This window comes from Perna viridis, chromosome 9 (assembly GCF_037379345.1).
Source record: "Perna viridis isolate PV_CMFRI_1.1 ecotype Kerala chromosome 9, ASM3737934v1, whole genome shotgun sequence".
Taxonomy (NCBI): Eukaryota; Metazoa; Mollusca; class Bivalvia; order Mytilida; family Mytilidae; genus Perna; species Perna viridis.
Genome location: NC_142453.1, coordinates 13,929,319 through 13,949,198, shown reverse-complemented (window position 1 = coordinate 13,949,198; position 19,880 = coordinate 13,929,319). Strand labels below are relative to the sequence as shown.

Genomic DNA, 19,880 nt, shown 5'->3' with positions numbered 1-19,880 from the left:
CAACAAACACCACCTCCTACATGTCAATGAGCTAAAAACAGAGAATGGGAATTCCACGACATTTCAAAACTAAAAGATCAATATAAGAAACTCGCAAGAACATTAAACTCAGCCAGTTTCTGTGACAGGTTTATGTATAAATTAGCGAAAATGATTCTCTGCTCCATGAAGATACAATTGTGCAGATTTGATATGCACTCTATACATGTTCACAAGCGCAATACACTTTGTGAAGGACTACTTTTGCGTACGTTCTAAAAGCTCATTGGTTGAATTGAGTTCGTTAACTTATCAAAGATGATATAAATGGGAATGAAATATTTTTTTTTTTATTCGAATTATGCATAAGAATCACTGTTATCAAGTTGCCTATCTTATATTACATTAGTTCTGAATTTATTAACTGATTCCACTGAATGATACAGCATCATCCGATCAAAAATGCCACACATATATACAAAGGCAAGCAACCCGGCCGAAGATGGCCAGAAAACGAGAAATCCGATCTGAGCAGACCAGAACCAACCTTTTTTTTATTTCAAACAATTTATTTAATAAAACTTCATACGTGATACATGACAATAAATTAAAACATAAATATCACAGATGGCCAGAAAACGAGAAATCCGATGTGAGCAGACCAAAACCAACCATTTTTTATTTCAAACAATTTATTCAAAAAAACTTCATACGTAATACATGACAATAAATTAAAACATAAATATCACAGATAATACATTGTACATGTATACAGATATGAATAATTTATGCATAAATATCAACTTTGTTATTGGTTAATACAATAAAGAACATTGATGTAAATAGTTATATCTCAAATCAATATATGATTAATAGGTATATAATACCTTCTGACACAACAAAACATCTGAAGAAAAAAAAATCAAATGCCCTGTTATTATAGTACTCCTGTTAATTACAAGACACCACCCGCCAAACTCAAATAGGAAAAAAAGAATACAAAAAATTAAAACTTAAGGGTACCTTATTAGAATCAAATTAATAAATCTATTACTTCAAAACTTATAACTCAGAAAAAAGTGATTTCTAAATCATCTTGTATTTTACAGAGTAAGTCACTTGAGTACCAAACCTCAGTGAACTTTCATATTGGAAACCTATAAAAGTCAGCTTCAATACGTAATTTCAGCTGCTGTAAATAGAAAATATAAATATCATATGGTAAAACATGTTAACCATGTTTACTATTAATCCATACAGTATTACAATATAAAGAAATCAACAATAATACCACACTTTTAGTTCTTCCAACATCATTAATATCTCTAAAAAGTATATGTTTATAATCTAAGGAAATACTTCCATTAGATAAAGAAAATATCTTAATAAGAACAAACAAGTTTTTCACATCCCTACATTTGCAAAATAAATGAATCAAAGTTTCCGGTTCTCTGACACAAAAAGTACATTTATTAGACTTATACACATTATGTAAATTCCATTCTGCATATACGACAGGAATACGATGGAAGATTGTGGAAAATTCTGTGGTGATGGATAAAGTTCTGTTTTTTTTCAAAGGTCTCTCCACACACCTCACATAGGAATGACATTTCTGAAAAAGAAAGCAGGGTGATCCCCCCCTTTTTTATATTACAAACACAAGTATAAGTATACCAAGCGTCATAAAAAAGTTTTGGTTCGATAATCACCGTTTCTAAATGATGAAACTAATTTGTATTCATACAATTGCATCGGGTGTACACTACTTATTTGTCTAACAAGGACACTAAACCGAAACACTTAACTGGGCGGTAAAAAAAGATTACTAGAGATTAAAAAAGTCTGTGCTATAACGTAAAGATGTTTTTATATTTCATTTAATTATTCAAAATTGTAGCATACACGATTATATCAATCACTACGAGGTCAATGACCGATGTTTGCCGAAGCTGGTGTTCCAAAGATGGATTAATCGTGTAATATATGGTATGACTTGGCGTTATGAAATAACAAAAAAGAAACATCAGTGGCATAATTGATCGAACTTTACCTAAAAGGGCCCCTGGTTGCAAGTAAGCAAACTTACTTCGAGGCTTGGGTTCAACTCAAACAAACACTACAATGAACCCAACCCCTGGAGCAAACCAGGTGCCAAAAGCTAACTTCGAGGTTAATATTCATACCTTTTCTCTTCTGGACGTCTGCAAGAGAATGACGATTTCGAAAATCTCCGGAGTGTTTACCCTCCCCGCGACCGCACGCGATTGGATCGCACACGTTTCAATTTCATTGGTCGCAAATAAAATCATTTGATTTCATAGGACGACGCTAATGAGGAGGCGGATCTCATCTTGAACTCATCGGCGTCGGACTAATACAATTTAGCAAGGGGTGGAAAACGTAAAAAATCAGTGGTTAAAATAGTAAAAGTCTAAAGGGTCGGTGGCCACTTCCGATTATGGGTACCCAGATGTGTCTTGGAATAACATCAAGAACGTACGACGATGAAATCGTAAACAAAATAGATAAAAATAATTGTGTAGTACAACTACACTAAAGAAAAGAAAAAAGAGAATCCCTCCTTACAGAAAGAGAGTGGGGGAGTACAAAAAACCGTTAGCGACAGCATAACAAACATATTTACTATCAGTGCCTCATAACACTGTCAAAGTTTTGGTGTAAGTAACTTGAAAACATACTATACCAGGAAAAAGTTCATTCTCCTTATAAAGAACCCATCATACAATATTTAAACAAAAAAGGGGGCGAAGGAAACAAACCACGAATGAAATTATGGAGAGAAAAATAAAACTCCGTAGTTCAATTGTTTACCACCATAACGGGTCAAATCAAGTACATGCGACATGTAAACATTGAAAGTATGAAAAAAAGGAAATTACCGGTTAGAGCATCATAACACGTTCAAAGCAAGTTTGGGTGTACGCGACATGCAAATATGGAAATCACTAAAGCAGTAAAAAGTTCAATCTCCTTATAATAACAAACGAAAAAACATTAAACGAGCACAAAAGTCTCAAAGAAAAAAGGGCGTAGAAAACAAACAACAAATGAAAATTTGGAGAGAAATTTCAAATTCGTCAGTGGTGTACCCAATAGACCCATAACGGTTAAAGTACACGCGACATGTAAACATTGAAAATATGAAAAAAGGAATTTACCCACTAGAGCCCCATAAAAGGTTGAGTGTGTCTGTAATAGATGATGAATAAGTCGACTATGCAAATCTAATTATAATAAGAATGAAAGGCAAAACACCATTCAAAAACTGTGAACGTTCCACATGAACAACGTTTAAACCTTACGATAGTCAGTATAATCTTTAGAGGTTAGTCAAAATAGAAACATTAATTATTCAAATTGAATACAAAAAATATTAAAACAAAAATAATAATAAAAATTTATTTCTTAGTTGTAAACATTGCACAACACGTCCTTACACCTGTAATGTATTCATAAAGTAGAATAAAAACGGTTAAAAATCAATGCATGGGCTATTGAAATCACCAGTAAAATGGAAAGTTTCAAACACCTGTCTAATGCGTGAGACATCTATTCAAATTACACAATCTATTGAACACGAAGAAAATCAAATAAAACTTTAAAATCTCTTGAAAGTGCCCATTCAATTATTACACAAAGACAATGAAATTATAATTAATTTACAAAAAAATGATTAAAAAACAATTAATGATCATATAAAAATAAAAAAAAGCAACATAAACAAAGAAAGATAATTCTTGTCATAATACACCCCTCTTTTTTATACTTACCTGTTTATAGTATATATTAAAACTAATTAGTACATCCACGTGAATCCCCTACATGGTTTATTTGGATGCCATAGGGTATTAATCCCATCTAGTGTAATGTCTTGTTGGAACTATGTTTCTACTCTATAATAAAATGACCTTTTTATATTTTAGTTTCAAAATAAATAATCTACAATGCACATGGCAGGGTGAAATTTTAATATCTTTTTAAACACTATGAGTACTGAAAACATTTTAAATTCACCCAAACTATTTTTTTTAAAATGCGTGACTAAGGCATGTTTTTGTATGTTTTGTTTTGTATACATCTAAAAGAATGAAATCGTCAAGGATTGAATATAATAGAAAACGGATTTATAACAAAAAAACATCAACAACAAAAGCATGATTTGTTTTCTTCTGATACTAAATATTACTTCAGTACATAAGAATGAGCATTGTCAGGTTAAAAAACAAGAGTCGAAGGTAGTTATATAACAAAGTTGAATAGAGAAAGACCAAAGTATTGACACTGACTTACTTATTGAAAATGTTGAAACAAATGAATGGAATGCCATCAATAGAATTGAAAGCATGCACCCATTAAACACAGATTCTGAACGAGAAAATGAGGATAGTGAAAATGTAGTTCATACACTGAAAGATGACTTAATTGTCTTGATGGCTTGGTACAAATATTCAGAAAAAATAGTCTCGAGAGTAAACTTCCTTCAAGCGCAAAAACCTTGCTGAAAACACCAAAAGCTGTTTCATTAAATGATGAATCTGGGTTGCAGTATTGCTACTTTGGGCTTAAGTATATGATCGAGCATCAACTGAAATCTCTAACACAGTATCACATTGACAAGATTCAATATATCCCCCTGTCGCTTAACATAGATGGCCTTCACTAGTACTTTGGTTAAAGTCTTAAACAGCCATTTCGGTCTGAACAAGTCTAACCTGTCTGAACAAAAAAATGTTAGGATTAATTCAGTCGTTCAGTAGCTGTTAAGACTGTTATCGGCCGTAACCATTTAAGTCTTGTTCAGTCTATTTGAGTCGGTTCAGTCTTTCGTATCCAGTACCTGTTCAGTCACGTTCAGACTATTTCAGACTTGCGCCGAAAATGTTGTTAAGACGGTGTCAGGCTATGGTAAGATGGTTTAAGTCTCTACTCTGATCAAATTACTATGTTATTTTTAAAAAAGATTTTTTTCCTTTTTTCAAAAAAAAGTTATCTCCCTTAAGTTAGCAAGTCAATGTACACTACTTAAACCTTTTCTTTTTTAAATAAATAAAATAATTAAAGTAAAATATATTAAATAACACTTGGATGTGAATATTACTTAACTAAACAGCAGTAGTCGGAATGTCTTATAAAGGTGTATAAATTGCTGTGTATTTACATTTCTGGGGATTTTGATAAATACTTTCACCCCGCACTTCAAGTCGGTCTGCATTCGGAACGTCTGACAATAGATCCGTATGTAAAACCAAATCGTGAAATAGGAGAAAATCATTTCACAGCATCAGTTAAAAATAAACATTACGAATTCGTCGGAGTACCATCAAGTTTACAGAGAATATACATCAAATTTACAGAAAGATATGGGTGGTGGAGTAGAATAAATATATTTTTTTTCTATTTCATTTATTCATATTTATGAAACTTGAGAAATTTTCTCAAATTGATAGGGCGCTGTGTTTCATGTATCGCCTGAACGTTTGTATATCAAGGCTTCTAGAATACTTTAGAAAGTCAATTTTACACTGTGTACGGTTTATTTATAATTTACATAAATGTATTGACTGATTTTTCTTTTATTTATTTTTATAGTAATCTATACTTTATTTCTTGACCAGTGTAATAAGATACACAAAATTTGTCAATTCCGATTTTAGATTTATCATTCGAATGATTATAGCTCTTTTTTAAAACACTCTTACCTCCAACCACAGGAGAACGTGCTTTTAAAAATGCTTATAATGCATTAAATTATTTTTTGTTTAATGACATAAAACAGTCAGTTATTACGTCTATTGTGTAAGGACTTCCCGGTACTTTTCGGCAATCTATGGCAAGCCGTTGTGGAATTTATTCCCCATTTATTGATATCAATAATTCATTTATTGATATTAATAAATGAATTATTGATATTTAGGATTAATTATTGATATCAATAAATCTTACATATCTATTAACGTGTTAATAAATATATATTAATATCAATAAATGATTTATATCAATAAATAGCTGAATTATTAACGTGTTGATAAAGAGGGCGCCACTTAGGTGCTTTATTCGTGGTCAGAAAAGTGTTTGTAATTCTCACAACAAATACCTAGTAAGCAAGCGCACGGAAGATTCACTTTAAAGCGCGCCAAATTTCTTCAGTTGTTTTTGTTTACAATTTTCGTCAAAAGATCAACAAATCCAAGTATGGCACAGAGTTTCAAAGCAGAGCGATCTAATACAGGTATGTTGCATCTTGTTCGTTAAAAAAATCCACGCTAAACGCGGGTTAAAATGTTTATGACGGGTTTTACTTTCAGTGTTCGACCTATAAGGCTATATACTATAGTCACGTTAGTAACTGACCGTGATCATGACTCTCGGGTGTCTACATGTTGTTAATAACAGTCGATGATGCATTCGGGTTTTTATTTATTAAGTATTGGTCTAACTTTCATTATATGAAATTACACATTTGAAGCCGAGCGAAATGTAAAAAAAAATTAAACCCTTGAAAATTTACTCAATATTGCAAAATAAGCCTTAGGGGCAGCCGATACTTAGGTTTTCATTTAGCTTTGAAACTTTTAGGGACTATACAGTAGATCAGTATAGTTTAGTTAACTAATTGATTCTTCTTTTTATTATACAGATTTAATACACCTTTTATATCATGTAATGTAGCAATTTTCAAATAAATTCTAATTTATGCAGTGTTTTGGCAGGAGAAAGTCCGATACTAATATTACAGGTTTTATTTTACAGTCTTGTGGAATATCAGAATTTGTTACACAGGGAGCATTCTATGATTCACTGTCCCCTACATTATAACTACAATGACATTACTCTGTATCTTATATAACCACAACGATTACACTATACACGCGTTATATACTGTTACATGACATTCAGGCTACATCCTGTATATTGTGTTCATTTCACATATAAATGTATTACGTCAAGTTAATTGAATAGATATTCAATGTGTGGGTTTGACTTCACTTAATAAATTTATTCCGTCCACTTTTAGCCACAAAATGATACAGTGAAATTTTATATTCTCTTTAAAATTTCCTTAATCTTGCCTATATTTGTTTGATATTTGATGAAACATTCTTATTATTTCTTTTAGTTATGTTTGGTAAATTGAGTTGCGTATACATACTTAGTATTAATTAATTCGTGTAAGTTTGACAGTAAAACAAAAAAAAAAAGGAAAAAGGAAAAAAAACGTCTTCTCACAAAAAAAAATTCAATATAGTGATTATACTCATATTGCACATTGAAAACATTTAGAGTTGCTTGTGTAACATGGAGACCGTGTACAACCTTCGACTTACAAAATACATGGCCAATTCACGAGTCTTGGTTTCTCAACCTGATACATGTACAGGTTATTAATAAGTAGTCAATCGTCTTTTATGGTTTGGTGCGCCAGTATTGTAATCCGATATATGTATGTAAGTATTTATGTAGAATAGCGTCTTAAGCTATACGTATTGAAGAGGACATCTGCAGTGAACAATAAAAAGTATGCATTCGAATATATTTGACCGTCATTTAAGGAATACAATGGCGGATCCAGCTGTTTCTAGGTTATGGAACACCTGTTGACCCTTTTTAAAATGTCTGCATTAACCCGTGATAGGCAAGTAAGCATTACACTGTGCGTTATCGATTAATTTAGCGCATTAAATTTGTTAAATTCCTAGCTATTAAAAGGGTCTACGGATCCATGCACTCAAACATTACAATGTAATAATTGACCAGAACTCAATATACATTACTTCCATTCGCCAGGGACTTCAGTATACACTACCTGTTAAGTCTATCCCGGTCGTTTTATTTTCCCCTTCAATAATATGCATAGCCAGAGAAACCCGATATTGGCCTTGTCACTAGACTTTTACGTAGTTCAAAGTAAAAAAAAGATCCCTTGAACTGTTTTGCATTGAATTACGCGATGAATTGAAAATATCTTGTGATCCGAAGAAAATTTACGAACATGTTCAACATGCTTTCCCTTACATGTACATGTACATGATACAAATAAACACGAAATCTCTCGTTTCGAGAGAGAGTGAGAAAAAAGTCTCGAATTAACTGTCCATATGATAAATACACCCTAAAATCAACATAGATTTATTTATTGACTGAGTCGCAAAGGTAAAATTATTCCGTAGAATGGTTGCATGTGACTGTATGTACACATATTTGTATTGGGATCATCGTGTTGATACTATAATAGTATTAATTTAATGAATAATAAGCCACTAGTCCTTTGACCATAAAAATCGGGGGTACTCACATATGCTTCACTTTGTAATGAGTTTAGGTTTGGGAGAGATTCAAGAATCGAAATTGGCAGATGATATGCCATCCTCCCAAGTCAGGGTTTTGAGTCGACCCTCGCTCCTCCAAACCCCTAACATCACTCATTCATATTTAGCGGGTATCGTCCAGAGCCATCTAGTGAGTTACCTAAAGTTAACCCGGATCCAAAATCAAATCAAATCACTCGTAATAGAAGCTCTTCGATATAACTTACAAAATGGCTACATACACATAACGTCCTTTATTTTTGCATCATTTTTTGGTCATATTGAATCATTTGTGACATCTTACAACTACCAGTTACTCGTATCATTGTTTACCCAATGTTTATTATCAGAGGTAGACGTAGAAAATAATAGCAGTGATAAGACCTATACTGCTACCACTCTCTCCAAAGAAGAGATTGTGGAAAACCATAAATCTGTGCTATCCTCTTTTGGTCTCTCTACCAAGGACGATGATTGTGATTTACCGTCTATGTACTGGATTCCTAAACTTCACAAGAATCCATACAAACAACGTTTCATAGCTGGATCTGCAAAATGTACCACCAAACCTCTTTCAAAACTTTTAACTTCTATACTCACAACTGTCAAAGAGGGTCTGCAGTCCTACCACAACACTTGTTATTCCCGTAGTGGTATTAATTCAAAGTGGATTCTGAAAAATTCGAAAGATCTTTTGGAGACAATCAGTTCAAGACTATTATCTGAATATAATAGCATTAAAACCTATGATTTTTCAGTACTGTATACTTCTACTCCCCATACTCAGTTAAAATCCCGACTTAAAAACATTACACATCGTTGTATTTCCAAAAAAGATGGTACACATAGATACAAATATATAGTTCTTGGTAGAGATTCCTCATACTTTGTAAGAAATAATTCCAAATCATCTTCCAAATATACAAATATAATCGACAACATATTCGTCCAGTGTGGTGGACGTGTTTTTCAACAAAAGGTCGGCATTCCAATGGGAACAAATTGTGTTCCTTTACTTGCTGACTTACTCATTCACTCTTATGAGGCTGACTTTATAGCTGATCTGATCAGAAAGAATATCGTTTGGCTAGATCCTTTAACCTCAGTTTCCGTTATATAGATGACGTATTGTCTTTAAACAATCCTAATATCGGAGATTTGATACATCGCATCTACCCAAAAGAACTTGAGATAAAGGATACTACAGACACTGTGAAGTCAGCCTCATATCTTGACCTACACTTAGAAATCGATGGTAAAGGAAAACTATTGACCAAACTTTACGACAAACGTGATGACTTTTCATTCAGAATTGTCAACTTTCCTTTCATCTGTGGCAACATCCCTCCGGCTACTGCGTATGGAGTGTTCATATCACAACTCATACGTTATGCCAGAGCTTGCCGAAACTACGCAGACTTTTTGTATGGCGCTAGAACTCTAACAAATAGGCTTCTGGAACAGAGTTATGTTGCTACAAGATTGAAGTCATCACTACAGAAGTTTTATGGTCGTCATCATGAACTCGTGGATCGTTATGGTGTATCCATCAGCACCATGAAAACTGATTTATTCAACGGGTCATAGTTTTCCTTTCCTCGTTTGTCTACCCCGGACTTGAATTTTTATGAGCAACTCGGCGGGTGTGGCGGGTGATTCTAGGAAAGCAGAGGACGCTTACCCTATCGGTGCACCTGGTCCATGCTCCTAGTTTTTAATGGAGTCCCAGTTGCTCATTTACTTTTGTTACTTTGTATGTATGATTTTAGTTACTTTATGTTTTTTGTTGTGTATGTCTGTTTTCTATGTCTGGTCTTTGTCCCTGGAATACATTCTTTTGATTACCGCTATAACCTTGGTTCCCTTGATTACTCTTTCATTAAGCAGGAGTATAAAAATTCTGGAGTACAGTGAATACCTATATGATTAGCTACAAAGTTTGCATATACTGGATTAGTCATTCACCATAGAGGCAAGTAGGTGGCTGGTCCCTGAAATAGTGAAAAACAATTCTGCATAATAATACTAGATGGTACCTTTCAACTTCGTTGGAATAATTTTCATTGCAAGCATTCTTAAAACAGTTGTCTTGTAGTGCACATAAGTAACAGTTAAGTCAAGTCCAACATGCTGGGGTAAGGTAAGTTAAGTCAAAATCAATTCAGAGATTTTGGAGAAAACTGTAGTTGAACTTTAAAAAATGTAATAAGTTAAAACGCAAGGTATGTTGGTGGTGCAAAGAGAAGAGCTTAAAAATAATGGTCTAGTTCAACTATAATTTTAGAATCAGACTTGACAAACTCAATTAGCAAATGAATATTCATACAATAAAGAGATTTGTTTTGGGCTTAATCATAATCTCTTGAGCAACATAGATCACCTTCAATACAAAATTTTACTTTTTATGTATTATTTCAGAATTAGATAACTTTCAGATTCTGCAATAGACAGTAAAATGAAGTTATAAACATATAACTGAAACAGTGGCTGCTCTGGTCTCCAAAATTTTTATCAATTTTTAGAAATAAGAGCAAAAAATGGTGCCAAAAATATTCCAATTTTAAAATATGACAGTATTAAGTTCACTGAGGAGAGTCCATGAGTAGGGAAAATGAAATCAGTACAACTTCTATGCTATGAAATATTGCTGCTCGGGCGTTAAACCCCAACAAACAAACAAACAAACAAATATACAATGTCCAAATCTAAACACAATTTCTCTTCAAACACAAGAAATCTGACAGCCCAATGCCCACTAATGAAAACTTGCATCCAATCTTAAGTGTGTGATGACAGTATGTTTATATTTAAAATAATAAAATAAAAACTCTATACTAAACTTGGGTCTAGAAGCACTGAATCTATTATGGTTTCAAATGATCATATCTATATCGTAAATTTCAAATTTAACGCCTTTCTGAATTGATAATACTGAAGATTAACAACATAAACAAGTTATATTGTGTACCAATAACTATCCACATCTACATTTTAACAAAAAAACAACAGGCTCCCAGGAGTCTGAATCACCCACCTGGTTGAATTTGGCCTTTCAAAGGCAATAAATTTAACAAGAAGTTGTCCAACAATTTTGACTCAAGAAGTCTTTTGTAGTCAATGAGGATCATTTCAACAAATGAAAGCTTCTTTCAATATATCGTAGTTTTCAAGATATTGACTGAAAACTGTTAAAAAAGAAGTCATTTTTCCCATTTCAAGGGCAATAACTCGTACAAGGAGTCATCTGACAACTTTTATCCCTGAAGACTTTTGTAGTCCTAATAATAAGGATCATTTCAGCTTTGGAAAGAATTAGGCTAAACCAAACGGTTTTGGAGATAACTGCGAAAAACTACTGTCTGATCGCTATGTTCTATTTTTAGTAACGGCTGCCATGTTTTTTGACGAATCAAAAATCCCTACATCAGTTCTATGCAGGTTACCCCAGGGAAAATTCATACCAAGTTTGGTTTCAATGGTTAAGTAGTATCAGAGGAGAAGATTTTTGAAAGAAATAACATTAAAAATAGCAAAAATCGTTGAAAAGGGGCAATAACTCCAACATGGCTTAACGGATTAACACCAAAATTTGACAAGAAATAGATCTCATCATGCTCAACACTTTTACTTGTGTGAGAATTTAGTTAAACCTAATGGTTTTGGAGATATATGCGAAAATCTGCTGTCTGATCCTTATGTTCTATTTTCAGTAACGGCGGTCATGTGTTTCGACGAATGAAAAATCCTCACATCACTTCTATGCAGGATACCCCAAGGAACATTTATACCAAGTTTGGTTCTAATTAGTCAAGTAGTTTTGAGAGGAGAAGAGTTTTGTACAATTGTTAACGACGACGACGACGGACGCATGATGATGGCAATAGCTCAATAGCCTTTGGCCAGGTGAGCTAAAAAAACAACATTTGTACTGTATTTAATCTGAGAAAGTACCTACCTCTATCTAGTTTGTCTTACTGCGTGCACAGATAAACTATTAGTGTGCCATCCTAGAAAGAAAAGTTAAAGACCGTAAAGAAATATCATCTAGAGACAATCACATACAAAATGATCATTGCTTACACAGTTTTATAGTCACATTTTTCACTCGATATGTATTCCATAACTTGTTGAAAAATTACCATAGCTATACCGGTACATAAAAAAAAATCATTATTTCAAAAAAATCATTACTATAAAGTTTGACTCTACCACATTTGCCCAAAATATTGAAAAAATTCCAAGAAAAAGTGGGGTCTAATCCAAGACCATACCCTTGAAAAGTCATCATGTTTACACGGTTTTAGTAGACATTATCTGGAAGTGAGTCTGGCTCTTGTTGTGCAGTATATGCAGCACACTTGTAGTAGTAAAAATACCAATGACTGAGTGATCCTTTAACTCGCATTCATTTCTTTAGTAAACGACAATATCGAATACTATAAGATTGAAAAGCTATTTTTGGTCGTTCATGTATGTGTGAACAGATCTTGGAGCTCCAAAACCAAATGAACGGACGAAGGCCATACATGTAATGTTTGGGAGTGGAGAGATCCGTTCATACATGCATGAACGACTGAAAATATCTGTTCAATCCTTATAATTCTATCCGACAGTCAAAGTTAGCCTCTGAGAGCCTCAGTCCCTGTGTTTATGTTTACGCTTCAAAACACACACATTTCTTTGCACACGTATGGGAGCGGGACGAATATTTACACATAATCGACTGCACAACGACAGTGAAGAGGGCATCGACGAAATGAGTTGGGATTGAAAAATACGAGATGTAAACAATTCAACAGGAATATAATTATTAAGGAAGTACAACAGGAAAGAAGGAAAATTACAAGGTGTTTTCAAGGGTTCAGTCAAACTCAGTTATAAGTGTCTTTTCCCCAAGCTGAAAAAATACTCTCTTTAAACATACTTGACTGGTAAAATCAATGTGCATGTAATAAACTATTTTTACGGCCATGTTATGCCGTTCAGTTCGTTGCCACGCTCGAACTACACGACCGCCATATTGGTTTCAAGTTGACTGGCATTCATGCATGTATGAACGATCTGACGAATTTCATGCATGTAGGTACGAGGACACAATTAATTTCGTAGTGCATTTCAACAGATCCATCTTGCCATATAAAAAAAAAATTCCACCCCTTCAAACTTAATAAAACTTCACCAATATAGAAACTATGAGTGGCGGATCATGTCACAATAGGGATATTTCTATCGGCTTACTTTCAACAAGTATCGGCTTACTTTTGAAAAGTAAGCCGATAGAAATAACTTTATGCATAAAGTATAAAGTATCGGCTTAATTTTGAAAAGTAAGCCGATACTTTCGAAGTTTTGCAAATCTGTCAGCCAATCAAATTCCCGTTTATATAGGATTTAAACCGTTCTAAAACGTAATGGATAAGAACTTACTAAAATGTGATAATTTGTAATGCTGATTCGAGTCTGGTGCATACTTCGTTGACGACAGTTCATTTTGATTTTATTACATTCTTATGGAACGCCGCAACTGTCTTTTGTTGACGGTTTTCTATATACGCAGTGCATTTCTCGTTATACACAGTTCATTTTATGGTATACATAGTGTATTTCACATTATACGTGGTCGTGGACTCATTATACGCGGTGCATATAACTTGATGTGCAGTATAACTGTCATTATACGTGGTGCGTTTTTCATTATATGCAGTACAAAACTGGGTATACGCAGTACTTTTCACATCATACGTGGTACATATATCGTTATACGCAGTACATTTTCTAATTTGAGCAGTAGATTTCACAGTATGAGGAAAGACATTATACGCAGTATTTTACGCCTTATTTGCAGTAGTTTCAACTTTATACATAGTACTTTGTTTTATATATGCAGTGGAAAATTCACTGGATACACGCAGTGCATTTGTCATTATACGTGGTTCTTTCGACATTATACGCAGTAGATATTTCGTTATGATGATGATTATTTATTCTTGTTACTTTCCGTAAATGTACGTCTGTAACCTACTGTAATTTAACTATTTACAATCTTAAGAGTTTCTTAGATTTAGAGCATCAAATATAAAAATAATTCTAGAGTTTATAAAATAGGAATTTTATGAAATTAAGAAACACAATACAACTTATCATACTGAAGCCTCATACCAAATTTCAAATCATTCTGATGAATGGTTTTAAAGTTATGCTTGATTAAAATATATGTGTTGGCCATGTTATTCTAAGTTAAATGTCCGTTAAACAGGAAGTTGATGCGCGACCATTATGAAATAAAGATACACAGTACAACTCATCATACTGAAGCCTCATACCAAACTATTGTCTACATTTTTAATAGACGCTTTTTTGAAATAAATGAAGGCCATGCAATCGAATGCCGTACAAACTTTTGTCCCCAACCTGTTAAACATAAATTTACTATGTATGGATTTGACTATTCAGCCAAAGTTAATCTGCAGAAACGACCCCTTCTGCTATTTAAAATACAAGTCACCTCCAAACATCGTCGATCAACTACTCGTGGTTGGTACATCTGTAGTAGCGACATGTCGCTGCATTTTCACCCTGAGCCTTACTCTGTCCCCAAGTTCCAACAAAATAGTCCGCGGGCTCTGTTACAGTCGTACATTTACGGAAAGTAACAAGAATAAATAATCATCATCATAACGAAATATCTACTGCGTATAATGTCGAAAGAACCACGTATAATGACAAATGCACTGCGTATATCCAGTGAATTTTCCACTGCATATACGAAACAAAGCACTATGTATAAAGACGAAACTACTGCAAATAAGGCGTAAAATACTGCGTATAATGTCTTTCCTCATGCTGTGAAATCTACTGCTTATATTAGAAAATGCACTGCGTATAACGATTTTATGGCGTTCCATACATACTAAGTATTATGTAAGCAGATTTGATATAAGCCAGTGGATCACTTTTCACGACACACGCGTGCATGGATTTGTGTACTACAATAGTCCATGGGCTGGGAGGGTTCACCGTGCACCCATCCCCACTTATCAACTTCATGGTGATTTTTAAGTACCTTTATACCTCCCATTACCGAATCAATTTGTCGCAAAAGAATATTCTCGGATTCTTTTTCAGTATAAGCCTATATTTGTACCTCACTGGGTCAAAAAGCCAAGATTTTTGCGACTCAATTGTTTAAGCGTCTTAGCCTTCCTGGCCTAGCATGTATGCACAAACTAAACATATTTAGAAATAATCGTATAGCCCAATGTCTCAGCTTTACAATGGTACCAGGAAAATTGCAGTAACACTTACGGTTTTGTGGTAAAAAGGAAAAAATGTACTCCCACCCCGCCGAAAAAACGCTTAAATTGACATATTTTTCGATGTCAAAACCCCTAGGGTATTTTAATGCTTCAATAAAAATGGCCTTTTTTGCTAGTTTCTGCTTAGTTTTATCACAATTTATACTTCTGGGGTTCTTTTGATGAATTTTGGCGATTTTCGTGGTCAGAATTTATCAAAAAATGCAAAAGACGGGATTTTCGATTTTTCGGTCAAAAGTCACATAAATTCAACTCTACCAGATAAAACTCAACTAATTGGTATCATTTGTTAATTAATTTAATTTTCTACATAAATGAACCACGAAAAACTAATTTTTAAGAACGGATTTTCAAAATTGTTAAAAATATTACGCCCATCCCTAGAAAACTGGTCTCGGTATCAAACAGAATTCTAATTCACAGCATACTGATATTGTAGAACTCACATTTTAGGCATTCATGATTAAGGTAATGATGTACCTAACATATCTGATCAATTTAGGCGCTTAGATTATCCTTTTGGAGTGACAGTACTTTAAAGATCGGAAAATGGGAATTTTTCAGAACTTTCGAATTTTCTACTATATCACCCGATAGTGTCTTTTTTCAGACTACTGTTGTTCAAACAAGCTTTTGTTTGATACGGTTCATTAATAGAGTGTCTTAACTTCAAGAGAAGCCCAAATAATAAATATTTGAACTTTTCCAAGTCAAGCTAGGTGGAAAATTACTACCATTACCCTTGATATAAAATACCTCAATATGAACTAAAATCTTGATTTTTGGCATATAAATGGTACACAATAGACATGTTGGGTACTATTGTTTTAATCATCGATGTGTTCCACACATACCTTTTATTTCAGGTACGTATTTTTTCAGTTTCATTGTGACAATAATGAGTTTTTCATAAAAGTGGAATTTTCAGAATTTCATATTTTCTTCAATTTCATCTATAATTGGCAACTTACCATAGAATTTTTTATAAAAGTCAAATTGGGACACACACACATATCCACAAGTGACAGATCTAGACACCTTTGAAGGTAGGGATTATAGTGAATGCTTAGTGCCCCCATTAGGTCCCCGAAGCCCCCCCCCAAACACCTTGCAGATATAGAAGGGGCTTTCGTAGAAAAGACGGGGGAGATATGCCTTAAATAGTTCTCATAACCTTTCTGCGGTCACTTTCTCGTTGGATTAATCCAGGGAGTGTAATAGTATATTAATGCAATATGAAGTATATATATATAGAAGGGTCTGAAAAATTCCCAACTATGTTAGAACTGTCAAATTTGCGACGTAAATTTTTGTCGTTCCCTCCGCGGGACTCAAACTCGTACCGCTGTGACATCTATGGCAACACCGCCTGCACTAAGACCAGCGCCCTAGACCACTCGGCCAGCTAGGATATAACGTACGAGTTCGAGTCCCGCGGAGGGAACGACAAAAATTTGCTTTGCAAATTTGACAGCAGATCGGACACTCTGTTGTCTTGTAAGTATGTGGTGTCCCCAGATGGGAATCTTAGCACACTCACATCTGGTATGGAAAGTGCCCCGACCAATTCAACTAAAAGTACCCAATCACACGTTCAGTCTGCAGACCATCTATTCCAGTACAAAAATTCTGACTATTTTAAAATTATCAAACCATGTTCCATCACTTTAAACGATATATTTGACTACAACGATGACGAACCACATTGTACCATATCAAAATGTGGTAAAAAAAAGTGCAAAACATGCAACATTCTTATAATCGACCCTTACTTCTCCAGTTCCCTTACAAACAAAACCTTCCATACAAGAAGTCACGATGACTTAAGTTGCAAATCAACAAACTTAATATATGGATTAGAATGCAACTTATGTGGTTTAATATATGTCGGAGAAACGCAAGAACGATTAAATAAAAGAATGTGCGGTCATCGTTCGGGAATTAACACCACCAAATTCCCGACAATTTATAAACACTTTAATCAACTCATTCAATCCTCTCCATGAAAGTTCGTATTTTAGAAAAAATTTACCATCCTACGAACAGTCCCGTTCTAAGTAAAAACTATCGTAGGGAAATAGAGGAGTACTAGATACGCAGACCAGGTACTGCAATACCTTACGGATGCAATGACAACATCAAAAGTATAGGAAACCTTTCAAGCCATTATAACAATAACATAAATGTGATGAATTTATTTGACAAAAATCCAAGACGGGAAAGGAGTCATGGCCATCGCCACTATACGTCACCTAAGTTACATGATGTCTCCATAGATGGTCTCCTTCCTTTCATACAAAAACCTCTTGGACTTCATCACATTAGAACCAAACTTTATTCTATACCTCTCAATCTACTACACTCCCGTTACAAAACAAGTCTTGACACTCCTGTTTTTGACCCCACCTCATCATTATACAGACTTGTTGCCATCATCCCATATCAGACTCTTTAAACCAGTTTGTGTGAAAAATCAAAATGAAGAAAAACGATCATTTCTTCCACTACCGTTTGTCAACAAAGGTATAGATGCAATTAATTTGGCTAACATCCTCCATCACAAAAACGTTACCAACAAAATTCCCCCATATTTCAAAGACAAATCCATACCAATTATTTCATATTCCTATACTTCACCCATCGCATCCAAAATTTTCAATTATAAAAGGCTATTGCAGAACCTCGAGATTGAGGACTTCAAGGCTAAACCACCTGACTGTTCTTGCAAAACCTCTCCATTCAAATATGGTCCTTCTGGTCACGTCGTTACGGGAGATTTAACCATTATCGAAAACGAATCTCTGCGTAATATCCTTTCTAAAGGTCCCAAGTACCGTGAACCACGCTCCATAAATTGGAATTATAACTTTAAAGTTCTTATGGATGCCGTCGAGGACTATGCAAGAAAATGGATAAAACAAGAACAAGAAGACATTGATTCTCTGTCAGAGTGGTTGAAGGCCGTGAGGTCTTTAATTTTGAAACGAATGAAAGTTTTAAGTAGGTCAATGAGTGCCAAGGCTACATCAGTTTTCAAAGACCTCGATGTAGCAAAAACATTGTCTACTATACATGACAAATATGTTGTCGTACCAGCAGACAAAGCCCAAAACAACATTGTTTTTGTCTGCAAAACGTTTTATATTCAATGTTTATTATCAGAGGTAGACGTAGAAAATAATAGCAGTGATAAGACCTACACTGCTACCACTCTTTCCAAAGAAGAGATTGTGGAAAACCAAAAATCTGTGCTATCCTCTTTTGGTCTCTCTACCAAGGACGATGGTTGTGATTTACCGTCTATGTACTGGATTCCTAAACTTCACAAGAATCCATACAAACAACGTTTCATAGCTGGATCTGCAAAATGTACCACCAAACCTCTTTCAAAACTTTTAACTTCTATACTCACAACTGTCAAAGAGGGTCTACAGTCCTACCACAACACTTGTTATTCCCGTAGTGGTATTAATTCAAAGTGGATCCTGAAAAATTCAAAAGATCTTTTGGAGACAATCAGTTCAAGACTATTATCTGAATATAATAGCATTAAAACCTATGATTTTTCAGTATTGTATACTTCTATTCCCCATACTCAGTTAAAATCCCGACTTAAAAACATTACACATCGTTGTTTTTCCAAAAAAGATGGTACACCTAGATACAAATATATAGTTCTTGGTAGAGATTCCTCATACTTTGTAAGAAATAATTCCAAATCATCTTCCAAATATACAGAGGAAGATGTTTACAAAATGCTGGAATTTTTAATCGACAACATGTTTGTCCAGTGTGGTGGACGTGTTTTTCAACAAACGGTCGGCATTCCAATGGGAACAAATTGTGCTCCTTTATTGGCTGACCTATTCATTCACTCTTATGAGGCTGACTTTATAGCTGATCTGATCAGAAATAAAGGATATTGTTTGGCTAGATCCTTCAATCTCAGTTTCCGCTATATAGATGACGTGTTATCTTTAAACAATCCTAATTTCGGGGATTTGATACATCGCATCTACCCAAAAGAACTTGAGATAAAAGATACTACAGACACTGTGAAGTCAGCCTCATTTCTTGACCTACACTTAGAAATCGATGGTAAAGGAAAACTATCGTGATGACTTTTCATTCAGAATTGTCAACTTTCCTTTTATCTGTGGTAACATCCCTTCGGCTCCTGCGTATGGAGTATTCATATCACAACTCATACGTTATGCCAGAGCTTGCCGAAACTACGCAGACTTTTTGTATCGCG

At 34.3% G+C, this 19,880-nt stretch overlaps 1 long non-coding RNA gene across 1 annotated transcript in view; it reads right to left on the bottom strand.

The window, feature by feature from the left end:
* Nucleotides 1–675: 675 nt before the first annotated feature.
* Nucleotides 676–19,880, bottom strand: part of LOC148606874 (uncharacterized) — a 132,063-nt gene continuing 112,858 nt past the window's right edge. The window contains exons 2-4 of the long non-coding RNA XR_015915563.1: nt 12,265–12,316; nt 10,228–10,300; nt 676–3,896 (exon numbers count right to left, since the gene is read on the bottom strand). This is a non-coding gene — a long non-coding RNA (uncharacterized LOC148606874). The remainder of the gene's footprint in view (nt 3,897–10,227; nt 10,301–12,264; nt 12,317–19,880) is intronic.